Genomic DNA, 26,118 nt, shown 5'->3' with positions numbered 1-26,118 from the left:
GACCAAGCAACTGATTGAGGTCTTCAGGAAGGGGAAGTTAGACAAACACACACCAGTCCTCATCGAGGTGGAGCAGTTCCTGGCCGTCAGCATCTCAGAGGATCTATACCGAGTCAGAATCAGGGTAATTATCACCGGCATGTGATGTGAAATTTGTTAACTTAGCAGCAGCAGTTCAATGCAATATATAATCTAGCAGAGGGAAAAAAATTAATAATAAATAAAATAAAAATAATAATAATTAAGTAAATCAATTACAGTATATGTATATTGAATAGATTTTAAAAAGTGCAAAAGCAGAAATACTGTATATTAAAAAAAAAGTGAGGTCTTGTCCAAAGCTTCAAAGTCCATTCAAAATCGGATGGCAGAGGGAAAGAAGCTGTTCCAGAATCGCTGAGTGTGTGCCTTCATGTTTCTGTATCTCCTACCTGTTGGCAACAGTGAGGAAAGGGCATGCCCTTTATGCTGGAGATCCTTAATAATGGACGCTGCCTTTCTGAGACACCGCTTCCTGAAGATGTCCTGGGTACTTTGTGGGCTAGTGCCCAAGATGGAGCTGACTAGATTTACAACCTTCTGCAACTTCTTTCGGTCCTGTGCAGTAGCCCCTCCATACCAGACAGTGAGTTAGCCTGTCAGAATGCTCTCCACGGTACAACTATAGAAGTTTTTGAGTGTATTTGGTGACATGCCAAATCACTTCAAACTCCTACTAAAGAATAGTTGCTGTCTTGCCTTCTTTATAACTACATCGACAAGCTAGGACCAGATTAGATCCCCAGAGATCTTGACACCCAGGAATTTCCAACTGCTCACTCTCTCCACTACTGATCCCTCTATGAGGATTGGTATGTGTTTCTTCGTCTTATCCTTCCTGAAGTCCAGCAGGGAGCTCTTTCGTCTTACTAACACTGACTTCCAGGTTGTTGCTGCAGCACCTCTCCACTAGCTGGCATATCTCACTCCTGTACGCCTTCTCATTGCCACCTCAGATTCTACCCACAATGGCTGTATCGTCAGCAAATTTATAGATGGTATTTGAGCTATGCCTAGCCACACAGTCATGCGTATATAGAGAGTAGAGCAGCAGGCTAAGCACGCACCCCTGAGATGCGCCTATATTGATCATCAGTGAGGAGGATGTTGAGCCTAACATATTGATGCAATCACAAAGAAGTCACACAAGCAGGAGATTGAGTAGATTTGGCATGTTACCAAAGGCTCTAGCAAGATGTACCGCAGAGGACATTCTGACTGGCAGGCTGCAAGCAAAGATCAAAGAAAAGCTGCAGAAGATCATTAGACTGAGCCAGCTCCATCATAGTCACCATCCTCTCCACCATAAAGGATATCTTCAAATGGCGGTGCCTTAAGAAGATGGCATACATAATTAAGGAACTTCCCCGGCCAGGACATACCCACTTCTCACTGCATCCATCAGGGAGGAGGCACAGGAGCCTAAGGATGAATACTTGATATTTTAGGGACAGCTTCTTTCCCTTTACCACCAGATTTCAGAACAGTCCATGAGCTCATTCATGTTACCTCACTCTGTTGTTCTCTTTTTACATTATATATTTATTTTTTATATCTTAGTGTAACTTCTAGCAACTTTTATATATTTCACCATACTGCTGCCACAAAACAACAAATTTCATGACCTGGAATACTATTCAAATGGTTCAGGAACATTTAGATAGTTAGGGTGCTGAAGACTTTTGCACAGTACAGTATTTGTCAACACGGAGGGGAGAGTGAGTCTGTAAGTCTGGTGGGAGTAAAGGATGCTGGGAATGGTGAGGATGGAGCGCCAAGGGAGGGGTGTGGGACAGGAGGCGGAGAGGAAGTGCCAGGAGCGGGGAATGGTGTTTGTACAGAAACACCCAGCCCTAAAACACCAGTCAAGGTAATTTGATTCCAAACAATTGGCTTATTGATCAATACAGAAAGTCTCTCTGGTGCTTCCCACTTACTTCTTATTTTCCCAACCATGGTTCCACTCTCCCTGCCCCTTTTCACCCTCAGTTCACAACAGAGACCCTCATCAAAATCATGTTTTTCATCACTCGTATATGTTTTGAAACTAGTTTTTATGTTGCGGCAACACTACAGTGTAATACATAAAATTGTTACAGTACTGGGCAAAAGTCTTGGGCGCTCCAGATATATATATATGTGCCTAAGATTCTTGCATAGTACTGTATTTCAGTGATAATATATCTGACTCTGATTCTGACGAAGATCTAACCTGATATGTAAGAACAATGTGTGAGTAGAAAGAAATATATTCTATTTGGTAGAGGAGTCAAAATTAAGCTAATTCCATTTCTAGGTCCAGAATTTTGGCTAATAAACTCTCCCTTGTCTCTGCAGTTTGCCAACCTCTGAAATTCATTTTGGATTTCTTTCCCCTTGTTGCTGTTTGGATCGGAGTGTGGGGAAGGGCAACTGCTGGATAGTTAATTGCAACATTCAGTCATCAATAGGAATATCAGCTAAGTATGTGATGTAACCTCCAGCTGCTTGAGTATTTCCAAGTATTTTAAAGCCACTTATCAGCAGCCTAATCCTATCCATCTTGTAAAGGGGCTTGGATATATAGACCATTCCTTTCTTACCCAACATTTGAGACGACGTTCAAAATACCGTTTGACTTAATGATCACAAGACTTATAAGACAATAAAATATAAAAGTGGAACTAGAAGGATTAGTCATAGCATGAAAAGTTCTTCCATTGATGTTAACATAACCACCTTTAATGTGACTTTCTTTGATTTGATATTTTAATGAGGGTATAAAATAACAATAATTCCAGCACAAACCTTGTGCTAAGTTATATGTATATTTAATTAATCATGATTTCAAAATTACAATCTCATATTCCCACTTTCTAAAATACCATTACAGATAGCTAACAATCAGCCCTCTCTATATAATTGTGTCATCTTGACATCATTAATCAGATGCTCAAATCTTATTTACTCAGGATTTCAAATTTCCCTTCCTCTTTTCCACTCTCTTCCTCTACCTCCTGTATTCCCAAAAAAAAGTCTCATGTCCCAGTCTATCAGAATCAACCTAGATGAGTCGTCATTCTGATGAAGAACAAATTTGCACTGAGGTTGTGGGAATGAATATTTAAGCTGGTCTTTACATCCTGGCTATAGACTACTTGCTTCATTCAGCGTTGTTACATTATTCCAAAGCAAATACACCATAGAAGCCTGCATTGAACAAGATGGCTATGTCCATCCTTTTAGATGCACTAATTCTGTATTCAGATATATGAAACCATAAAAATTCAATTAGCAATTTAGAAGTACATTCATAACAGATCAACAAATTAAGTATGTCTGTCTAGATAGATCATATATCATGTATATATGTTTGTAAGCTTTTGACTCTATTGATTTCTGGACCTATATTCATTTTTGCAGTTTTAATCATGTAATAAATTGTTGTCGTTTCCAACCTTATTATAATTTTTACTGTAATGCGTGGACTCTATGTAAGTGGGTTTAGTTCCAGGAATTGGATTATCCTGTGAGTACACTGAAATGGGCATACTGTTTGATTATTTGTGAAATATCAATACAAGTAAAGAAGAAAATATCACAAGTTAACAAGACAACCTGGAGGAATATGATAAACAGCCAGTAAGGTTCTGATTGCAATCTGTGGCAATGATTTAGGACTTCACTGAACGAATAAGGTGTTTTACAGCAGAAGCTTGGACTAGATGTAAATACTACCTAAAGCATGGTTGCTCCTGATGGCCTCTTTTGCCTGGTGAATGGTTTCAAATCTGAAACCATAGAATCCTGAGAAACTATGCAGCAGCATGACCTTAGACCAGACCTAAACAGACCTGGTATCAGCTTGGGTAGCTGGCAGGGTGTGGGGGTAGTGCAGGCTCAGGAAGAAAGCGTGGGCGGCAGGTCCAATCAGATTAAATATGATACAGCTCTATATTGTAAACAGATACTTTAAACAGATAAAGAAAGCAATATAATTTGTGCCTTAGATATCTACTTTAAAAAGTCCCAAAACTTCTTTTGAAATAATACTTTCAAATTAGAATTATGCTTAGATTAGATCTTTGCATAATGTAAATAAATGGAGTTGTCACTCTAGATTTGTGTTTGTAATTGCAATTCTGTTCAACATGTCCTTGATGTTTCATCACTTATGCTCTCACCTATTGAAGAATCACATTTTTAAAGCCTATAGACAACCCCCACTGGCGTTTTCCCTCACAATTTCAATCCAAATCCACTTTTCCTCACAATCCACTGCCTTTATATCACAATTAACACTGTTCCAGTAACTTAGTTGATTAACAACGCCATCCCATCTCACTTCCCCTTCAGCATGCTCTTTTGGAATACTGTATAACCTGGAAGATTGAGCACCTCACCCTGGTCCCTAGCAATCATTTTTCCTCAAAACTGTGACATCATACTCACGAGTTATTAGCTGTGCAATCAAACAATCTATTTTCTTGGTATTGCTGTGTGCATTCAAATAAAGAACACTGTACCTTCATTTTTTACAGTCACCTTCAACCCTAGATTAGTTTTGTTTTACGTATTTTCATTTCTTCCCCCAAGCTATCAGACTCCTCAATACCCAGAGCCTGGACTGACACCTTACTGCCCTATTGTCTTGTTTATTATTTATTGTAATGCCTGCACTGTTTTGTGCACTTTGTGCAGTACTGAGCAAGTCTGTAGTCTAGTGTAGTTGTTTTTTTTTTCTCTCTGTGTTGTTTTTTGCATAGTTCAGTCTAGTTTTTGTACTGTGTCATGTCACACCATGGTCCTGAAAAACATTGTCTCATTTTTACTATAAACTGTACATAGCATTTATGATCAAAATGACAATAAAAGTGACGACTTGACATATCTTCTGTCCTGGCTTATCAAAATATGTTGTTTCTTTTCTACTGATTTATAAAAGCCTCTGTTCCTGGAGGCGTCCCCACTCCTAGTTAATTTAAAGCCCTCTGTACAATGCCTGTTATATGATTTGCCAAGACCTCATTGGTTTCAGCACAAGTGAGCTCCAACAGAACACATCTCTACGAGTACCGATGTCCCATGAATGCTTTGGACAATATATTTACTTCTCTAATCCTATTTACCATTTGACATTTCTTTAAGGTGATTAAGTTCAAGTTAACCTCCCTTGTGTTTTAGTTAGTTATTCTTTAACCTGTTGAGTTTTGCGAAATGTTAATGGTTATGTATTTCATCAACTGATTTGAGATAGAGAGAGGAATATTTTTAGTGTTGAAAGAAAATTGGTAGTTGAGTTTTCTAAATTACATTTAGCAAGTTATTACTATCTTTATTTCACCCCATAAAATGACATTTTTATTTTAAACTTTTAGGTTTGTACTTACAAAATTTCAATGCTGTATAGTTACTTTTGGTTTCAGGAAGTGAAATGGAAAATAAGGAAGCCGCTTTTGCAGTCACAACCCTTACTTCCAGTTACACAGATTGTAAAGGAATTTGATCACCCACGCATGGCGGTTATTGTAAATTATGCAGACAATATCTCAAAGATCAGTGGCTACATTAGCTTATAAAAAAGATGTTCATATGATAAGCATTTTGAAGAAAGAGGTCAGGTTCTTGAAATATGGTAAATACAGTAATATATTTGTATTCTCATGTAAGGCTACTGGTGAATAAATAAGGTTGAAAGAGTACAGAGAGTATTTACAAAGATGTTGCGGAGTCTGGAGGACCTGAGTTATAAGGAAAAATTAAATAGGTCAGAACTTTGTTCCTTGGAACAATAAAGATTGAGAGGAGATTTGATAGAGGTATATGAAATTATGAGGGGTATAGGAAGGGTAAATGCAAGCAGGCTTTTTCCATTGAGGATGGGTGGGACTACAACCAGAGGTCATGGGTTAAGGATGAAGGGTGACAAGTTTAAGTGGAACATCAGGAGAAACATCATCACTCAGAGGGTTATAACAGTGTGGAATGAGCTGCTAGCTCAAGTGGTGCATGCAAGCTTGGTTTCAACATTTAAGAGGAGTTTGGATAGGTGCATGGATGGTAGGGGTATGGTCCCAGTGCAAGTTGATGGGAGTAGGCAGTTTAACTCGTTTGGCATGGACTGGATACGCCAAAGGGCCTGTTTTTTGTGCTGTACTTTTCTGTGACTTGATGACTATAATAGTTCTCTTTAGCAATAAGAGATGCCGGGGTGAAATTGTTGTTCGTGAGTTTGCATGTGGGTGTAAGGTGGAAAAGAAGGAAATAGCTTCTCAAGGAAACCACACAAAAAAAAATCATTTCACTGCATGTCAGGCTGTGTGAGAGCTATTCTCAGGCAGGTAGGCTTGCTAGCATGGTTCAGGAGGGTTTAAACCAATTTGCAAGGGGGATGGGACCTGGAGTGATAGAGTAGCGAAAGAAGTGCATGGAGTAAAGCCAGATCTAACATATAGAGAGGCTTTGAGGAAAGAGAAGCAGAATAAAGGGTGTAAAGGTAGTAAGGTAGAAGAGCTAAAGTGTGTGTACTTCAATGCAAGAAGCAGCAGGAACAAAGGTGATGAAGTGAGAGCTTGGATACATACAATGGAATTATGATGTAGTGGCCATTACGGAGACTTGGCTGGCACCAGGGCAGGAATGGATTCTCAATATTCCTGGATTTCAGTGCTTTAAAAGGGAATAGAGAGGGGGGGAAAGGGGAGGAGGGGTGGCATTACTGGTCAGGGATACTATTACAGCTACAGAAAGGGTGGGTAATGTGCCAGGATCCTCTTTTGAGTCAGTATGGGTGGAAGTCAGGAATAGGAAGGGAGCAGTTACTCTACTGGGGGAATTCTATAGGCCCCCGGTAGCAGCAGAGATACCGAGGAGCAGATTGGGAAGCAGATTTTGGAAAGGTGAAAAAATACCAAGGTTGTTATCATGGGTGACTTTAACTTCCCTAATATTGATTGGCACTTGATTAGTTCCAAGGGTTTAGATGTTCGTCAAGTGTGTCCAGGATGGATTCCTGTCACAGTAAGTTGACAGGCCGACTAGGGGGAATGCTATACTAGGTCTGGTATTAGGTAACAAACCGGGTCAGGTGACAGATTTGTCAGTGGATGAGCATCTTGGGGACAGTGACCACCGATCCCTGGCCTTTAACATTATCATGGGAAAGGATAGAATCAGAGAGAATAGGAAAATTTTTAATTGGGGAAGGGCATATTATGAGGCTATAAGGGTAGAACTTGCGGGTGTGAATTGGGATGATGTTTTGGCAGAGAAATGTACTATTGACATACGGTCAATGTTTAAGGAGCTCTTGCAGGATGTTAGGGATAAATTTGTCCCAGTGAGGAAGATAAAGAATGGTAGGGTGAAGGAACCATGGGTGACAAGTGAGGTGGAAAATCTAGTCAGGTGGAAGAAGGCAGCATACATGAGGTTTAGGAAGCAAGAATCAGATGGGTCTATTGAGGAATATAGGGTAGCAAGAAAGGAGCTTAAGAAGGGGCTGAAAAGAGCAAGAAGGGGGCATGAGAAGGCCTTAGTGAGTAGGGTAAAGGGCATTCTTCAATTATGTGAAGAACAAAAGGATGGCAGGAGTGAAGGTAATACCCATTAGAGATAAAGGTGGGAAGATGTGCCTGGAGGCTGTGGAAGTGAGTGAGGTCCTCAATGAATACTTCTCTTTAGTATTCACCAATGAGAGGGAACTTGATGACGGTGAGGACAATATGAGTGAGGTTGACGTTCTGGAGCATGTTGATATTAAGGGAGAGGAGGTGTTGGAGTTGTTAAAATACATTAGGACGGATAAGGCCCCGGAGCCTGATGGAATATTCCCCAGGCTGCTCCACGAGTTGAGGGAAGAGATTGCTGAGCCTCTGGCTAGGATCTTTATGTCCTCGTTGTCCATGGGAATGGTACCAGAGGATTGGAGGGAGGCAAATGTTGTCCCCCTGTTCCAAAAAGGTAGTAGGGATAGTCCAGGTAACTATAGACCAGTGAGCCTTATGCCTGTGGTGGGAAAGCTGTTGGAAAAGGGTGGAGGACGATAGGATCTATGGGCACTTAGAGAATCATGGTCTGATCAGGGACAGTCAGCATGACTTTGTGAAGGGCAGATCGTGTCTAACAAGCCGGATAGAGTTCTTTGAGGAGGTGACCAGGCATATAGATGAGGGTAGTGTAGTGGATGTAATCTACGTGGATTTTAATAAGGCATTGACAAGGTACCACACATAGGTTTATTTAGGAACTCAGAAGGCATGGGATCCAGGGAAATTTGGCCAGGTGGATCCTGAATTGGCTTGCCTGCAGAAGGCAGAGGGTCATGGTGGAGGGAGTACATTCAGGTTGGAGGGTTGTGACTAGTGGTGTCCCACAAGGATCTGTTCTGGGACCCCTACTTTTCATGATTTTTATTAACGACCTGGATGTGGGGTTGGAAGGGTGGGTTGGCAAGTTTGCAGACAACTCAAAGGTTGATGGTGTTGTAGATAGTGTAGAGGATTGTCGAAGATTGCAGAGAGACATTGATAGGATGCAGGAGTTGGCTGAGATGGAGTTCAACCCAGAGAAGTGTGAGGTGGTACACTTTGGAAGGACAAACTCCAAGGCAGAGTACAAAGTAAATGGCAGAATACTTGGGAGTGTGGAGGAGTAGAGGGATCTGGGGGTACATGTTCACAGATCCCTGAAAGTTGCCTCACAGTTAGATAGGGTAGTTAAGAAAGCTTATGGGGTGTTGGCTTTCATAAGTCGAGGGGTAGAGTTTAAGAGACACAATGTAATGATGCAGCTCTATAAAACTTTAGTTAGGCCACACTTGGAGTACTATGTCCAGTTCTGATTGCCTCACTATAGGAAGGATGTGGAAGCATTGGAAAGGGTACAGAGGAGATTTACCAGGATGCTGCCTGATTTAGAGAGTATGGATTATGATCTGAGATTAAGGGAGCTAGGGCTTTACTCTTTGGAGAGAAGGAGGATGAGAGGAGACATGATGGAGGTGTACAAGATATTAAGAGGAATAGACAGAGTGGACAGCCAGCACCTCTTCCCAAGGGCACCACTGCTCAGTATAAGAGGACATGGCTTTAAGGTAAGGGGAGGGAAGTTCAAGGGGGATATTACAGGAAGGTCTTTCACTCAGAGAGTGGTTGGTGCGTGGAATGCATTACCTGAGTCAGTGGTGGAGACAGATACACTAGTGAAGTTTAAGAGACTACTAGACAGGTATATGGAGGAATTTAAGGTGGGGGGTTATATGGGAGGCAGGGTTTGAGGGTCAGCACAACATTTTGGGCCGAAGGGCCTGTAATGCGCTGTACTATTCTATGTTCTACGTTCAAGTGAAGACAAGTTGCCAGCTACAAAATGTGGATAGTTCAATATGATGTTTACACAGACTATGTTTGCTCCGAGTCTTCCTCAAAACACCTGAAAAACAAGTGGACTGAGGTAACCTCAGCTAAATAGGACACAAAATCCTTGGAACTCACAGCTATTTCTGTATCCAATAGCGGTGCACTCTTTGTGCAGAAAATTGATACTGAGCACATGCGGCTTTGTTCTGTCATTCAATAAACTGCATTAGATAGCTTTTCAGGGAGTAATTTGAATAGATGTAACACCATCAGGCAATATCGCACAGAAAGCTGTACCGCTGCCGTGACTAGCAGACAGGTCTGCAGCTCACTACAACCACAACCATGTAACAGGAGACAACATCAAAGGATGAGTTTGGTCATAGTGGATGTCTGCAACTTCCTGGAAAACCTGGCATCTGCTACATCTGGTGACCACACCTTACTGCTCACAAGTTCTGATTTGTTAACTTTTTAATATACGAATCACATAAAGCAAATAGCATCATCCTTGAGTGACATGCTGAAGGTTAATTCTGGTGGAAGTATGATTGCTGCATTCACCTTCAAGCTATTATTGCAATGAAACATTTTATTGATTTAGGAGCTTTCATAATATAGAAAGCTTGTGCTCATAGGTACTGAATGTACAGATATCTGAATGTACTGCTAACGCCCATAACTGTAACTATTTAATGAATTGTGATTAATAAGGATAAATATATATAAAAAGATATGTATAGATATACTGTAGATGTAGATAGATATAGTATATAATGTAGATGTAGACATAGGTATATACATGTATATACACACACACACACACACACACCATACATATATAATTGTGTATGTATATGTATACATAATTCTGCACCTTTTCTGTTGATTATCTACCAGACATTCCTGCCTAATTTGAACCTTACCTACCACAGCCTTCTTCTTGATCTATTATATCTATCGATCCCACAACCAGCCCCAACAGCTAGAATCCAAAAGCTCTCTGAATGCTCTACTGGACAGGTCTGCCCAATCTGGTAGGACCCTCTTCACAGTCTATGACTCCAGTCCAGTCCACCTGACCCTCCAGTCAAAGAAGCTGTCACTCTCCCTGAACTTTCTACTGATACTGATATTCACCAGTCCTCTTTACCTGTATGACTGCTGTCCATCACCCTCTGTCCAATTCATTATCTCTACTCAACCTGACGGTATTTTTCTGACTACTATGACTTATCAATCCCTTTTGCCCAGTTATTATTAAGCAGTCAGGCCAGTCTGTGTTTCCCCTCTATTTAATTATTTTATCCCTCTCCAAGGCTTTAGATTTATAAAAAGCAAGCCAGCTATATCTGTTACTTTGGATCCTCAAATTTGTATGCTACAAATCCCCACAGTAAATAAAGCCAGATTTTAAAAATTATTTATTTTAAATACCAAATATTAACAAGGAAAATTGGTTATCATCCTTGTTTTGCAGTAGTTACCTCATTTTTGACCAAATATATCACCTTAAACAGAATTGAAGATGTGCATTTATATTCGCATGAAACTAGAACAAAGAAAAATATACTCCTTGTGAATAGGCCCCCAACAGTAATAATATTAGTTAATTACAAAAAGGGAAAATAAATCTTTACCAGAAATTTAAGCAATCATCTCATGTGCGGAGATCTTACTTAGCAGGGTTGTGAAACAGCAGCACCTGTTTATTTCTCTATGTGCAAGTGATTAAATTAGCAGATATTCATAGGTCACAAAATGGAAAATGCTTCTTATTCATTCTAAATGCATTGACACAAAGAAGTGCAAGCAATGAGTCATATGGAAATTAATGTTAAGTTTTATTTTAAATTGTAGCTGGAAAAATTGAATAGTGATATATAATATGGGCACAGAATAAGTGAGCAGCCATGCCCATTCGAGCCAGTGGATATTACACAGGAAGTTCATGTTCTGACATCTTAAAGCAGACCCCTCATTGAGGGGCCAGCAGTGGAAAGAGCTTCAAGTTCTTGTGTGTCAACATCTCTGAAGATCTATATACCCTGTGCTCAACATGTTGATGCAACTAAGAAGAAGGCACACCAGCAGCTTTACTTCATTAACATTTAAGGAGATTTGATATGTCACCAAAGACTCTAGCAAATTTCTACAGATGTGCTGTAGAGACCACTCTGACTGGATGGGGGCACAAAGACCTGCAAAGGGCTGTAAACTCAGCCCGCTCCGCCATGGGCACCATTTAACGGTGATGTCTCAAGAAGTTGGAATCCATCATCAAGGACCCTCACCATCTCACCACCTCACCTCTTCTCGTTGCGACTATACCTGAAGACACATACTGAACGTATTAGGAATAGCTTCATCCCCTCCACAATCAGATTTCTAAACAGATTATGAGCAAATGAACACTATCTCACTTTGCTCTCTATTTGATTTATTTTTTTATATTTTTATTTCAACTTTTTTTATGTATTGTACTATACTGCAGCCACAAAGGAAAACAAATTTTATGACATATATTTGTGATAATAAACCTGATTCGGATTTGGATTCTGAAGGGACTGGCCATCCAATTCTATCCTCTGCACCAGTGGTTTGTAATTTCTAGAATCAGCCATCGTTACCCAGTGATACAAATCCCACATTCCATGTCTTGAAGGAGAGACTTGGAAATGAGATTAAAATTCAATTATAATCATGGCTGGGATTGTCCTGTGAGGAGAGGTTAAGCAGCTCAGGTGTCTGTGCACTGGGGTTTAGAAAAATATGAAGATAAAATTCAAATGGATCTTTCTCAGTTGGCAAGCATAGTTAAGATCTGAAAAAGTGTTCTTGAGGCATCGTTGATGCAACCTACAGATTCCTGGGCCATTAGTACTGTGCAAAATTGTAAGTACTGCATTAATTTTATGTACTGTACTGCTATAACCAACAAAACCAGCAAATTTCATGACATATGTGAGTGACGATAAACCGGATTCTGATACTGGGTCTGGATTGTGATTTGAGATTGACAAAATGGCAGGAGAGAGGAATCATGGTTGGGCAAAGGGGAAGGGAGAGGGCAGGGGACTGGAAGCAAGAGGGAGACATTCAGTAATGATCAATAAACCGATTGACTGGAATCAAATGACATTGCCTGGTGTGTCAGGGCTGGGTGTGTCTGCACCCTTGGCACCTCCACCCGTGGCACTCCTCCTTGCCACCTGCCCCAAACCCCTCCCATGCAAAAGTATTATGCACCCTAGCTATATATGTATATTTCTGCCTAAGACTGCAGCACAGTACTGTACTAAAACCTGTCATATTCACAAAATCCACCTCGAGACAGGACCAATTACTTAGTGAAGAAACTAAGTCTAGCTTTATCGATTTACAGACCACTCCAGCTCAGTTCTTTGGATAAAACTGTGCCTGCAGACAGCATTTGGTAAGAGGTTGTCTTGACAAGGAACACTAAGTTTCAAGTGTATGCCTAACATTGTGTAACATGTTAATTGATGTGAACCAGTTTTCTAAGACAGGTATCAATTCAGTGGGTCTTTGTGGTTTACATATCAACTATCTGTATAGTTTCTCACATACACACTAAACACAAAGTGCCTTCCAAATTATAAATCATGACGGTAAGCTCTGAAGAGACTGGGAATATCAAAGGATCAAGAAGCAACTGTGGAGGGAAATGGACAGTCAATGTTTTGAATCAGGACTCTTCGTCAGAATTAATTTTAACGAAGTATTTCTAGGGATTCGGCAAATATCCACTGTGGCTTCTACCTTCCTCTTATATGAGCTCAACTTGCTGGGGCAGGGGTGGGGGGGCGGGTGCTAGGAACAAGAACATAATTGTTTTTCTTTTTTTTAAATATTTATTTATTAAATTTTAGAAATTACAAAGAATAAATGTAATAGTAAAATTGTAAGAAAGATAATATTAACCCTCCCCCCCTTAACCCTTATCTGAAGAAAGAAAAAAGAAAGAAAAGAAAGGTTGCCTGGATATCGGAGGATCCCCACATGCTCCATGGAGTTCAAAATAGTTTTGATATTTATTTTTTACTTTCCCCAATTACTATAATTTTATCTTCAAAGGACCTATGTATTTAATCCTATCGTTTGTAAATATGGGAGCCATATTTTCAAAAATATATCATATTCATTTCTTAAATTATACGTAATTTTCTTAAAACAGTATTCCTTCTGAATAACGTTGCAGTGACATTTTTTGATTCAGTTCCTTCTGTTCAACTTCAGAAGCTGAGTTATTCGAACATGGCTCAACAACGTCTTCAATCTTCATCAAAGGATTTGCAGGTGTGTACCCAATGGTGTTGTGCGCTTGTTTTGTAATGAAGTGGGAAATTAGCCAAGATGTTCATACTGAACCTTGAACATCTCTAAAATATTTCCTTGAAAACTTTGTTAATTATTTTGACTGAAGCTCTGATTTTTGAAGCCGGGCACTAAGAAACACAGAATAATTTCATCCCATTCCTTTTTGTGGAAATATCAAGCAGAATAAGTCAAAATTGAGGTCAATTGGTAGCAAAGTGCCCTTCAGTTAAGTTGTGACATGAATATATAAAATTCATTTCAATTGTATTTAAGTTACATTTAAGTACAATTATCCACGTTTTATTTCAGTCCACTTTGAGAGACCACTAATTTATCAAAGCAAAATTATCATCAATGTGAGGGTGATAACCAAAGCTTTTTTGCAAAGGTTTCCATGTTGATTATTTTGTATTCAACACGAAGCTCAAAATCTTTTCTTTCAGGTGATCCACCTGAACCCTCTGTAATCTCATATGATAAAATATCATGACAATTATAGAAACATTTCAGTTTCTTGTCTGCTTCCTGGTGAGATTATCTCTTACTTTCCAACCTCTACTCATAGAAAATTTTCTATACTTTGTCTTTCTGAATTCTTCCTGTAATAAAGCACCGGCAGTAATTTGTACATTGTACTGTATTTTCACTCCAAAACATCAAAGTTCTTATATGGCAGTCACAGCAAAGTACCTGCTCTGGTTTTGCGCTTGAAGCTATTATATTGAACTGCACACTGAAATATAATTTCATGCAACTTGCATGAACAGAATCATTTTTGAATGTATTTAATTTCTAAGTGAAGTTGGATAGTGCAGTGCACAAAAAAATAATATGACACAACCAGTATCCAGAACAGTGATTGGAATTAAGTGTTTCAGAATCTACATACTTCAGAAATCAGAGTTGCAAAGGGACTTGAGAGTCCTAGTGTAGGATCCCCTCAAGGTTAACTTGCTAATTGATTCGGTAACGAGGAAAGCAAATGCAATGTTAGCATTCATATCAAGAAGGCTGGATAATAAAAGCAAAGATGTTGTGCATTGATTTTTATAAGGCATTGGTCAGACCACATTTGGAGTATTGTGAGCAATTTTGGGCCCCTATCTACAAAAGGATATTCTGGCATTGGAGAGGGTCCAGAGGAGGTTTACAATCATGATTCCGGAAATGAAAGGGTTATGAATAATGTTTGCTGATTCTGGGCCTGTACTCAATGGAGTTTAGAAAAATTAAGGGGGGTCTCATTGAAATTTATTGTATATTGAAAGGCCTAGATCAGGGGGTTCTCAACTGGGGCTCCGTGAGAGGTCGCTAGGGGCTCTGCAAGATATCGTGATTAAAAAAAAACTAAATATAATTTTTTGAACTTTGCATGATGCGTGATGCTAGTACGTTTGCATTGGTGGGCAGTGACCAAGCAGCTCTGTTAGCTATCTCATTAGAGGACTCTCAGCCCAGTATGGTAGTGTGCATTAGGAACATGTTCATTTGCTTGAATCCATTCTCAGCTTTTGATGTGAGATAGGGGAGGCTGTTGATAATTGGTGAGTACTGTATTGCACAGAGGGGAGGATGGTAAGCTGATAATTAGTGAGCACAGAGAGTAGGGCAGTAGGCTGATGAGCAGCATGAAGTGCATTTTCTGAGCATTGAATAGACTTGCACAACTTGGGCTGTAACATTACAACACACTGCTTTTTCACAGAGAAGTGCTGATGTCAAAATTCTTGAAATGAAAAAAGTCCTTGATGATGCTACAAAAATAGTTATCTTTTCAAAGTCTTGTATAAAATTGTGTCTTAGTTATATTTTTATTCATATTGCTTTGGCTTATGGTTTTTAGTAACTTTACTATTCAACATTGTCAATAAAGTTTCATGTTGTTTAAATTAAATCTACCGAGCCTAACTTTAGAAAAATTAAACCCCATTTTGGCTTAAGCCAGTTATTTAACAGAAATTTATTATGTTTGCCTAATGAGTTTTTAAAAATTATGAAAGTGAAAGTAAGAAATTAAAGCAAAGTAAGCTATGGTTAACTACCTGCTTTTCTCAAGAAAGGTTGGATAAAAATTCTCTACTCAAAAGAGTATCAACAATTATTTTTGGATTATTATATCTGCAACTTACTGATGATGCTAACAATTTATATAATAATTTTTATGCAAGGGTTCCCTGAGACATGAAAATTATTTCAAAGGTTCGCAGGGGCAAAATATTTGAGGAAGGCCGGCCTATACAGAGTGGACATTCAGAGTGTATTTCCAATAGTGGGGGGAGTCTTGGACTAGAAGATACAGCCTCAGAATAGAAAAATATTGCATTAGAGCATGGGGAAGGACAAATTTCTTTAACCAGCGGGTGGTAGATCTGTGGAATTCATTGTCAAAGCCAGCTGTGGAGGCCAAGTCATTGGAGATATTTAAAGCAAAGGTTGATGGGTTTTTCATTAGTAAAGGATCAAAGGCTATGGAGAAAAAGCAGCAGAATGGGGTTGAGAGGGAAAATAAATCATCCATGATTGATTGGCGAAGCCATTCTATACTAAATGAAAGAACAAATCCTCAACTTAAGACAAAACAAATTACATCCTTATTGGCTCAACAAAGTGTGTAATAATTTCAGATTTCCAATATACACAGTCACTTTCTTTGGTGATTTAATATTATGATTTGGGTTCTCCCATTAGCACTTTTGTCTGGGATTTCTTGTTTCTTCTGCATTAACAACCTGTTTTATCTTGCATTGTCAAACATTCAAGTCATTTATTTTCTTCTGCCTTCTGTCATACCATAGATTCCCTTTTGCACTCTTTTCTCCTTTGCCAGTTTAGATGAGAGGCCTCGAATTTGTTTTCACTTCACAAAATGCTGATGACATCCTGCTTTCGATATTTCATCAAAATTGATATTATAAGAGCACTTATAATAATAAGGGTTAATGACAGAAGTCTATCAATTAGTTGGGCGGGCAGCGATAGGGGTTGACACGGAAAGGTACTGGACGAAGTCAGGGTATTGGGTGCCGCAGTAGCGTAGCAGTTCATGTGATATAATTACAGCTTGGGGTGTCGGAGCTCAGAGTTCAATCCCAGCATCCTCTGTAATGAGTTTGTATGCCCTGTTCATGGAATGTGTGGGCTTCCTTAGGTTCTGCTGTTACCCCACCCCCCACAGTCCAAAGATGTACAGGTTAGGTTAATTGGTGATTATTAATTGTCCCATGATTGGGTTAGGATTAACTCTGGGTTATCAGGGTTTGATGGCAGCCTGGCTCAAAGGGCTGGAAGGGCCTATTCCGTGATGTATCTCTATATAAATAAAAATTAAAAAAACAAAAAAAGATATCCAAGGTAAGGTTCACCTCACTTCTTGAAGATATGGAAATATTAAACAAGATAAATGGCTTTTTCTTTTAAACAAAAATCATAAACATAAGGATCAGCTTTTCTGCTACATGTGCTGAAGTAATGGAGATTGCATAACTGTACCATTCTGCAAGAAAGATACGGTAATGTATTATTTACTTTGGAAACTAAGCCTAGAAAAATAAGCATATAAGTTAAAGACTAGAGAATAAGGACTGAGAGACACTGAAGTAAATTCTCATGTTAATGTTGTTCAAGTAAACCACAAATTAAAGGGAAATTAAGGATATGCTGTACGTTCACCAGTTCCAATTTGAGGAGGGTTAGCATCTGAGTAGGAAAGTAACCCTTCCGGACACATTATAGGAAGATCAAACAGTCTCACATGGCATCCTCAATACCATTTGCAGATTGATCAGTTGTCCAATCATCACAATGTCAATTGACAGATAAACAAGGGGCAGATAGAGATTGGAAGAGAATCACCAAAGAGACATTCCTTTATCTATTTGCTTGGCTAACCTCTACGGGCAATAGTCTTGTTATTTCCAAGAGATACTTTTGAGACATTCAGTAAGCTAATGACTGTTCTGATCTTCCATGTTTTTGTTTGCATTATCTCCACCCCCACACCGACCCTATGGACCAATAGCATGTCAAATCTGGTCTTGAATACACCAACTCCATAGTTCTTCAGAGCAGAATATTCTAAAGATATATCATCTTTGAGAGAGGAAATGGAAAAATTCTTCCCCATCTCTTCTAAACTGAGTGAACTCCTTTGCTGAAATGCTTGTTTCAGGTTTCACCATGACAGGAAGCATATTGCCTCATCAAGCCTTTCTACGGCTTCACCTTAAGTCCATCCTTCTGTCTTGTAGGTTTCAAAGAGCTTTGGTGGTTGGCATCTATCTGTCTTGAAGGACAATGGGTGATGATCATCGCAAGCCTGGGTGGAAGGTATGGAGATCCTAAGGTGCCCAGTCATCAAGATCCCACTCTTGGCCTCACCAGTATAGTCCAAAGGAAAGCTTATGAAGCAATACATTTGGCACCAGCTTGGCTGCAGGAGCTGCAAGAAGGATGTTCAATGAGGTCCAGCTGCCTTAGGGGCTCCACTCCGGATTTGCCATCTGGGTTTACTCCCATGGCCTTTGTCTCTCCCAAGGCTGCCCATAAAGCAGTGGGGCTATTCACCCATAGCTGGGGGATCTGGTTCACAATCACCACGGTGTGTCCACATGCATGCAGAGGTTGGATTATCTCCCTGTCCTCTATAGTTCAGCCTGAGTCCAAAAGGAGTTCAGTTTCCATGTGTCACCAAAGAGCTTCAAGAAGCTAGTAATTAGATATTTATGTTGGGTATTCAAATATTTTGTCATCATTATACACATTAATTTTGATTACAACTATAAGGGGTGATTGATAAGTATGTGGCCAAAGGTAGAAGGAGTGAATTTTAGAAAACCTAGCATGTTTATTTTTCAACATAGTCTCCTCTTATATTTACACACTTAGTCCAGCGATCGTGGAGTATACGGATCCCTTCCTTGTAGAAGTGGTCCACAGCAGGGCTGATTGATAAGTTCGTGGCCTAATCTAGAAGGAGATGAGAATTAACTTCAAACTTTCTGCATTGTCACTCAAAGGTTTGAAATGCATGGGCATGTAACAAGAGCGTCTTGCACCTCCAGGTGGTCCACAGCAGGGGTGATTGATAAGTTTGTGGCATAAGTTAGAAGGAGATGAGTTATACAGATCTCGTTAAATGCACGTGCAGTTCAACTCTTGAGTGAGAATGCAGAAAATTTAAAGTTAATAACTCATCTCCTACCTTAGGCCATGAACTTATCAATCACCCAATGCTGTCCAAGATGTTGACTTCTACAAAGAAGGAATCTGTATGCTGCATGACTGCTGGACTAAGTGTGTAAATGTAGGAAAAACAAATGTGCTAGGTTTTCTAAAATAGGCTCCTTCTACCTTAGGCCACAAACTTATCAATCACCCCTCGTAGATTGATATAATAGTTCAATTAATTTTGTCTGCTAGATAATTCATTACATACTCATAACTCACCTATTGAATCATATCGATCAATACTCATCTTTATTATTCATATACGTAACTCCATTCCCACACACTTAACACTGTTGTAAGATTCATACCAGAACTCACAGCTTACTAATATCGCCTACTAATCAACTTCAACTACCAGACAGATTGCGTGATGGTCATTGGCACACTTCACTGTTAACTGCAGAACAGGCGACGAATCACAGTGCGAAGCAGAAAAAACTGAAAGAGGACCACCCTGTCTCAACGGAGAGATTGGGGATCATCATAGGAAGGTGCATCATTGAAACTGCATTGTTAGAGAGATTAATAACGATGACACCCACATCCCTAATCCTCCTGCTTCAAACAATTCTGACTCAAGAGCTGTGGAAAGTATTACAATCTTGTTCTTACTATCACAGTAATTCTCGTTTCTTTTTAACACACACAAAATGCTGGAGGAACTCAGTAAGTCAGGCAGAATCTATGGAGATAAATAAACATAAAATATAGAACAATACTGCACAGGAACAGAACATCTGGCCCACAACACTTGCTGAACCAGCTAAACAACAAATCAAAACCACCTAAATACTAGTCACGAATACCTCCACAATATCCATATCCTTCCATCTTCCTTACATCCATGTGTCTATCCAAATGTCATTTAAAAGCCTCTAATGTATTTGCCTCTACCACTGTACCAGGCGGCATGTTCTAGGCATCCGCCATTCTCTGAGAAAAATATTTACCCCTCACATCCCCTTTGACCAAAGATGATACAAAGATTTGGAGGTGTAGTGGACAGTGAGGAAGGTTTTCAAAGCTTGTAGAGGGATTTGGACCAGCAAGAAAAAAGGGCTGAAAAATGACAAATGGAGTTTAATGCAGACAGGTGTGAGGTATTGCACTTTGGAAGGACAAACCCAGGTAGAACATACAAGGTAAGTGGTAGGACACTGAGGAGTGCAGTAGAACAGAGGGATCTGGGAGTACAGATACATAATTCCCTAAAAATGGCATCACAGGTAGTTAGGGTCATAAAGAGAGCTTTTGGTACATTGGCCTTTATAAATCAAAGTATTAAGTATAAGAGTTGTAATGTTATGGTGAGTTGTATAAGACATTGGTGAGGCCAACTTTGGAGTATTGTGAGCAGTTTTGGTCACTTAATCAACCATATAACCATATAACAATTACAGCACGGAAACAGGCCATCTCAGCCCTTCTAGTTTGTGCCATACGCTTACTCTCACCTAGTCCCACCTACCTGCACTCAGCCCATAACCCTCCATTCCTTTCCTGTCCATATACCTATCCAATTTTTTTTTTTTAATGACAAAATCGAAACTAGTGTAATTACAGGAAGAATACTGATAAGGTTGAAAGTGTGCAGTGAAGGTTTACAAGGATGTTGCTGGGACTTGAGAAACTGAGCTACAGAAAAAGGTTGAATAGATTAGGACTTTATTCCCTGGAGTGTAGAAGAATGAGGGGTGATTTGATAGAGGTGTATAAAATTATGATGGATATAGATAGAGTGAATGCAAGCAGGCTTTTTCCACTGAGGCTAGGGGAGGAAAAAACCAGAGGTCATGGGTTAAGGGTTGAGGCTGAAGGGGGAAAAGTTGAAGGGGCTGAAGGGAACATTGGGGGGGGGGCTTCTTCACACAGAGAGTGGTGGGAGTGTGGAATGAGTCTGGGTGCAGGTCAGTGGGACTAGGCAAAAAATGGTTTGGCACAGCCATGAAGGGCTGAAGGGCCTGTATCTGTGCTGTAATGTTCAATGGTTGTATGGTTCTATGAATGTACCCGCTCTCATTTTCAATGTTGCTCTCTGGTATTAGATGTTACAACCCTGGGAAACAGATACTCTCTGGTGCTCTATCTATAACTCTCATAATCTTATAAACCTATCTTATCATAATCTTATAAACCAAAAGAGATGACATAGGATTAGAAGGTGTAGAGTCTCTATGGGTTGAGTTAAGAAATGGCAAGGGTAAAAGGACCCTAATGGCAATTGTCTACAGGCCTCCAAACAGCAGCCTGGATGTAGATTACAAATTACAGCAGGAGATAGAAAAGGCGTATCAGAAAGGCAATATAATAATCATTGGGGATTTTCTGTGAAAAATGAGGGAAGTGCAAGGCAGATATATTCCAAATAAGAAGAAATTTTCAAAGGGAAGAAGGAGAGTACCGTGGCTGACAGATGAAGTCAGAGCCAAAGTAAAAGCTTAAGAGAGCGCGTACAAGGAAGCCAGAGGCAGTGGGAAGACAGAGGATTGGGGAGATTTTAAAAACATGCAGAAGGAAACTAAGAAGGTCATTTAGAAGGAATTATGAGAGGAAGCTGGCAACTAATATCAAAGAAGATACTAAAAGACTTTGTAAGTATATAAAGGGTAAAAGAAAGTTGAGGGCAGAGATAGGAAATTACAAAAATGATGCTGGAGGTATTGTAATGAGAGATACAGAGATGGCAGAGGATCTGAGTACGTATCTTGCATCAGTCTTCACAGTGTAAGACATCTACAGTATACCGGATATTCAAGAGCATCAGGGAAGTGAGGTTTATGCAGTGAAAATTATGACTGAGAGATGCTCAGGAAGTTTAATGGTCTGAGGGTAGATAAATCTCCTGGACCTAATGGATTGCACCCTCAGGTTCTGAAGGAAGTAACTGGAGCGATTGCGGAGGCGTTAACGATGATCTTTCAAGAATCGGTAGATTCTGGCATTGTACTGCATGACTGGAAAATTGCAAATGTTACTTCGCTATTTAAGAAGTGTGGGAGGCAGCAGAAAGGAAACTATAAACCTGTTAGCCTGACATCAGTGGTTGGGAAGTTGTTGGAATCGATTGTTATGGATGAGATTACGGAGTACCTGGAGGCACATGACAAGACAGGCCAAAGCCAGAATGGTTTCATTCTGGAAAAGGAAGATCCTGCTTGACAAATCTACTGCAATTCTTTGAGGAAATTACAAGCAGTAGATGCAGTAGACATGGTGTACTTGGATTTTTAGAAGGCCTTTGACAAGGTGCTGCACATAAGGCTGCTTAGCAAGATAAGAGCCCATGGAATTACAGGGAAGTTACTAGCGTGGGTGGAGCATTGGCTGGTCAGCAGAAAACAGAGAGTGCGAATAAAGGGATCCTGTTCTGGCAGGCTGCAAGTTACCAGGGGAGATTCACAGAGGTTGGTGTTGGGACCGCTACTTTTTATGATGTATGTCAATGATTTGGACTATGGTATTAAGGGATTTGTGGCTAAATTTGCCAATGATACAAAGATATGTGGAGGAGCGGGTAGTGTTGAGGAAACAGAGAGCCTGCACAGAGACTTAGATAGTTTAGAGGAATGGGCAAAGAAGTGGCAAATGAAATACTGTACAATGTTTGGTAGAGTACGGTCATGCACTTTGGTGGAAGAAATAAATAGGCAGACCATTATTTAGATGGGGAGAAAATTCACAATGCAGATATGCAAAGAGACTTGGGAGTCCTTGTGCAGGATACCCTAAAGGTTAACCTCAAGGTTGAGTCGGTGGTGAAAAAGGTGAATGCAATGTTGGCATTCACTTCTAGAGGAATAGAATGTAAGAGCCAGGATGTGATGTTGATGCTCTTTAAGGCACTCGTAAGACCACACTTGGAGTATTGTGTGCAGTTTTGGGCTCATTAGTTTAGAAAGGATATACTGACAATGGAGAGGGTTCAGAGAACATTCACAAGAGGGTTACTGTATTAGGAACATCTGGTAGCTCTTGTGCAGTATTCCCTGGAGTTCAGGAGAATGAGGGGGAATCTCATAGAAACATTCCAAATTTTAAAAGACCTGCACAGATTAGATATGGCAAAGTTTTTTCTCCTGGTCAGGGATTCTAGGACAAGCAGGCACGACTTCAGGATTGAAGGGAGTCCTTTTAAAACTGAGATACAGAAAAATTAGTCAGAGGGTGGTAAATCTGTGGAGGCCAAGTCATTGGGTATATTTAAGGCAGAGATAGATAGGTTCTTGATTAGCCAGGGCATCAAAGGGTATGGGGTGAAAGCAGGAGAGTGGGGATAACTGGATGAAGTTGATCAGCCCATGATTGAATGGCGGAGTAGACTCCATGGGCCGAATGGCCCAATTCTGTTCCTAAATCTTATGGTCTTATGGTCTTGTCAGATCCCCCCTCGGCTTTCACTGCTCCAGAGGAAACAACACGTTTATCCAGCATCTCATGATAGCACGTGCATTGCAACCATTTACATCTTGGTAAACCTCTTTTTCAGTCTCTTCAAAGTCTTAACATCCTTCCTATAGTGGGGAAACGAGAACTGTATGCAATACTTCTGAACTCCGTGTCTCAACTAATAAAAGCAACCATTCCATATGCCTTTTTAACCACCTTATTGACCTGTGTAGCTACTTTCAACGAGTTATGAACTTTGATTGCAAGATCTCTGTGCTCAGCAACAGTGTTAAGGATCTTGCACTTAACAATGCACTGTCTCTTTGCATTTGCCCTACTGAGGTGCACACATCATATTTATCTGGGTTAAGCTTCAGCTGCCATTTCTCAGCCCGTATCTGTAAATTATCTATATTGTGCTGTATTGTTTGCCAGTCCTCTACGCTATCCACAACTCCACCAATCTTGATATCAACCACAAACTTACTAACCCACCCATCCACATTTTCATCCAGGTCATTTATATACATCACAAACTGCAGAGGTCCCGGCACAGATCCCTGCAAGACATCACTAATCACAGAACTCTAGATCGAACAAATCCCTTCAACCACTGACCTCTGTCTTCTATGTGCAAGCCAGCTCTGAATGGCAAATCCACAGTGGACCCCATGTGTCTTAATCTTCTGGATCAATCCCCTATGAGGGATTTTGTCAAATGCCTTACTAAAATCCATGCAGGCCCACCTTCATCAATATTTCTTGTCACCATGTCAAAATAGAGAGTTGATATTTTGAGCCAAGACCCTTTATCAGGGCAATCTCTGGTGTATTGTTTCTTTTTATTATTAATCTTGTTTTACCTGGAGTTCTTGATGCCACACTCAGTAATACTCTGTTCATGACAGTTGCTCTTGCAGCTCTTTTTAATAATATCCTCCTCGAATTTCAAATTCCCAACAAATGAAGCCTTCCAAATCAAAGGAGAAAGAGGAAGAAAAGAGAAGGGACTATCACTCTATGTTGTTTCAAAAACACAGCCAGACACTAAGAGACTGGCATCGCTGTGGTGAACTACATATACCTGTCTGGACACGCCCCCTGCTGACTGCTCCTGTGGCTCCTCCCACAGACCCCTGTATAAAAGCGATTGAGGCCTGAGCCTGGCCTCTCAGTCTCCAGGATGTAGTATGGTGGTCACTCACTGCTTGTTCCTTCTTCCTCTCAATAAAAGCCGATATCTCGCCTTACGTCTCAGAGTGAGTTATTGATGGTGCATCAATCACATTGATTTTGGGACTAGGGAACAGGATAAATCTATTTGTGTTGAGACACCGGGAGCCAATACAGAAGAGCCAGGAAGTGATACAGAATAGCAATAGGAGAGCCAGCATATAGGGCAGAGGAATTAGTGCATGGTGCAGAAGAGGGGCAGTTCCTTCTGCAAAGGAGTCCGAAGTGCTTGATCTCTGGAAATTTGCATTTATTGGAAGAATGGTATCCAGCAACAGATTGGCATGGGGTTTATGTGCAGCTTATCTTTTCTATCATGGTAAAATGGTCACTGTCATCTTCCATATTGATGAAGTCCAAAGAATGATGCCTTCACCTTTATTGCAACACAGGTATGTTCCATTGAAAGACAAACAACATTCAGTGGTCTGATTGCTGTAATGGAGTTTCATGGTGCTGCTTTCGTTGCATTAAAGGAGTTTTTCAGACACAACTGAAAATGATTTCTTGGTTCACAAACACTGCTGTCTTCTCTTTTGTTGACAACATTCAAGTACCCTCCCCACCACTCAGCCAATGCTTTTGTTTCTGTTGGTCAGTCAGCCAAGAAGAATTGATCATCCTTGTTCGAGAAGTGCAATTGAGGCCAGGCTTTCTTCTGATCTGCTCACTTACCCCTCCTAATGGATTATACTGTGTGGAATGCAAGGATAGACAAAGCCTGGGTACCAAGAGGATCCACAAGGATGGTAAGATCAGTTTGATAAGCAGTGCTCATTTTTAATGAATCAGAATGTACACTTTCTGGTACATATTTTCTCAAAAGAAGTCAACAAAATAGTCAATGATAATGGAAAAGTAAAGAGTGAAAATCAGTTGGTGGATTGAAATGTATGAATTAACCTGCAAGAATAATTCATAGTGAATTAGTCCTGAAGAAGGGTCTCGGCCCGAAACGTCGACAGTGCTTCTCCTTATAGATGCTGCCTGGCCTGCTGTGTTCCACCAGCATTTTGTGTGTGTTGAGTGAATTATTACTGTGTGATTCGCCTTTATCGAGACAGTCCAGGCATAAATTAAACTTTTATATATTGCCTTCTTGTTCCTCCATATTTTATGTGTATCCTTGACTTCTCCTTTCTCCACCTCCTTTTCCTCGTAATTTTGATTTATAATCACTGACTAGACTGGTGGTATCATGAGAAGAGCTACTATCTCATAAATATCAGGTTATATAGGCAGCTCCCAAGTTACGACAGGATTCCATTCCTGAGAACTGTTCATTACGCAAACTGTAAGTCACAGAAGAACAACAATAATGTGTGGGAGAGGATCACAGGAATAACTGTGATGGGAACATGAGCTTACGCAGAAAGAGCAACCAGTTGACGCACTGACTCAGTGAGTGAGGAAGTACATCTGCCCAGTGCTCCTGGCTGAACCCGGCCCTCTATCTTTGCCCTTGCAACAGGGGTGAGAGATGTGAGGGTGTGAAGAGAGAAGTCACACAGGAAAGCCCCGTTCCCACCCAGCAGAAGGTGCCTGCAGCCTTTAC

General features: G+C 40.2%; 1 long non-coding RNA gene across 1 annotated transcript; it reads left to right on the top strand.

The window, feature by feature from the left end:
- Window positions 1-25,287, top strand: LOC132381299 (uncharacterized). The gene is made up of 3 exons (XR_009507999.1): window positions 1-124; window positions 13,638-13,697; window positions 25,163-25,287. It is a non-coding gene; the product is annotated as an uncharacterized LOC132381299 (long non-coding RNA).
- Window positions 25,288-26,118: the final 831 nt, after the last annotated feature.

Source organism: Hypanus sabinus, chromosome 25 (genome assembly GCF_030144855.1).
Source record: "Hypanus sabinus isolate sHypSab1 chromosome 25, sHypSab1.hap1, whole genome shotgun sequence".
Taxonomy (NCBI): Eukaryota; Metazoa; Chordata; class Chondrichthyes; order Myliobatiformes; family Dasyatidae; genus Hypanus; species Hypanus sabinus.
Note: the sequence above shows the minus strand (reverse complement) of the source record. Positions and strands in the feature narration are given on the sequence as shown.